The sequence below is a fragment of the Nestor notabilis genome, unplaced genomic scaffold (genome assembly GCF_000696875.1).
Source record: "Nestor notabilis isolate BGI_N333 unplaced genomic scaffold, ASM69687v1 scaffold19901, whole genome shotgun sequence".
NCBI lineage: Eukaryota > Metazoa > Chordata > Aves > Psittaciformes > Psittacidae > Nestor > Nestor notabilis.
Window position 1 is genome coordinate 18927 of NW_009915481.1, and position 2506 is coordinate 21432.

A 2506-nucleotide genomic window follows, 5' to 3' on the forward strand; every position below is an offset into this window, starting at 1 on the left:
AGGAGCAGAGCATGGCTCATCCATAATGCAGGAACACCCACTGCGCCCGAGCTTGTCAGGAAGGACAGCAGATTTCAATATGAACAACAGTATTCTGGGAGGCGGATGGTTAAAAATATGTATCTTACGCCTGTGCCACTATAAATTATTGACTGTACAAGGAGCTGGGAAAAAGATTCAGCTCCATTAACAATTTAGTTTCTAATCCAAACGAAGATGGAATTTTATGCACCACTTATTACCAGCGCTGCAACTGGAAAAACCAACTGCACTTCCCACCATCTGAAACCAGCATTGCCTTTCCATTTCCAGAAGTTTTTGAAGTTTCTTCTCTTGCTTGAAGCATTCAAAGCTTTCCCTTGAGAAGGCATATGGTCATTCCTGAATATTTAGTAGGCACATTAAGGGTACAGAAAACTCTCTCTGCTTTAAAGCAGCATTGCAGGCACAGCACGACAGCCAAGAGCTACCTCCCTCCTCTCCCCTCCCAGCCTCATGCAAACAGACAGGAAACACACTGCCAGGGAGATTTTCTTGTTTGAGAATCCCAGACTGGTTCGGGTTGGGAGGGACCCTAAAGCTCATCCAGTTCCAACCCCCTGCCATGGGCAGGGACACCTTCCACTAGAGCAGGTTGCTCCAAGCCCCTGTGTCCAACCTGGCCTTGAACACTGCCAGGGATGGGGCAGCCACAGCTTCTCTGGGCACCCTGTGCCAGCGCCTCAGCACCCTCACAGGGAAGAGCTTCCTAATGTCTGATCTAAATCTAGCCTTTTTCAGCTTAAACCCATTCCCCCTTGTCCTGTTCCTACAGGCCCTTGTCCAGAGCCCCTCTCCAGGTTTCCTGGAGCCCCTTTAGGCACTGGAGCTGCTCTAAGGTCTCCCCTGAAGGATCCTTCTCTTCTCCAGGCTGAACAAGCCCAGCTCTCTCAGCCTGGCTCCATAGGAAATAAATTGGAGTGGCATGGAAAGAGGGAGCACCAACTGCAACCCCACCAGAGAGAGACAGGTCCTTCAGGCACGACTGGTTTGAACAACCAGAGATGGAGTGAGTCCAGACTGCAGCGGTGCTACAGAACTATAGGACACAACAGAACATCATGGAGAGAGTTTTTACAATTGCTAGTACCATGCTCAAAAGTACAGACTAATTTTTGGTGTTTGTGCTGTGGTTGGGGAAAAAAGCTACTAAATTACCGAATCTCTTCAAATCAACACCAGTCAATACATCAGTTTCGGGGTGCCTTTGGGAATTTAACGTTTGCTACTAAGATTACATAGAAAACTTGGTAAAGCTTACCTGTACAGAACACCATCCTTGTTCCATCTGAACAGCAAGTCTTGACTACATTCAGAACCTTCCAATGCAGATGCTTGAAGTGGAAGCAGAGAAGGGGGTCCAGGAGGAACACATCCCATCACACCAAGCATTTGGGGCCAGGAAATGCTCCATCACGTCTGATATTTGGTACCCAAAGGGAGAGACACACTAATTCACAACCCCATACTGAAGAGACCAATCTTCTCTGCATCTTCCCTGAGTTTTAGGTAAGCCAAGATTGTCATGGGGAAAGAATCAAACACCTTGCTTAGAGTTCTAATTTATTATTAAATTACATATCAAAGCTTTTTTTTTTTAATACATACAGAGAATGCACAATAGGTGAGAACAAAAATAATTACAGTTACAATAAAATAAGTTTCAAGAAGTTATATGAAAAGCAAAATATCAGATAGTGCAATTAGAAACTCAGTTACAGGGGTCTGGACTGGGATACTTTGTGAGAAAGGGTTTGGGTTTCTGTCTTGAGTGTTGACTCAAGCTGCTGTCCTCACTCGGTAGGAGACAGACCAACAGCCACTTCAGTATTCCCAATTGAGAGCATCACCACTGGTTTCAAATATCCAGCTGACAGGAAAGATACAGGGCACCAAGAGAACTTCCCACCTAGGATATGGCTCAGTTTTGTCTTGGCATGTCTTTCAGTGGAGTCTCCTGTGCTGCATGGTGCTCCACAGGACCACTGCTCTGAAGGGTTTCAAAATCAACCACCACTATAAGGGGATTCGGAATTATTTCCTTCTTCAAAGCAGTAGAGCTGTTACCTTTCCTCCTGAGCCAAATGAAAGCTTTTCTGGGAAAAAAGAAAAGTCAAAGTAGGAAAAGATTCTGCATCAAGTGATCTTGGGACAAGAGCTACTACATTTGGGCAGCTAAAAGAGTCCTGACTACACAAGTTACACAATCGGAAGTGATGGATCAGGCTTCAGTCCCTGTGCAGCAGCTTTGGGGAAGCTTCAGGAATGCAGCTCCTCGGGGACAAGCTCTTGACAATCTGAAGCTTTCACATCACCTAAAAAAATCTACTTCTGCTCTTTCATTTTCAATATCCAGTGAGGAACTAACTCTTCTCACCAGAATCTTAAGGCCGTTGAAAGGAAGGACTTCTAAAACTACAGCTGACAAATTCTAGTTGATTAATCAGTGTAATAAATCCAGCAGGAA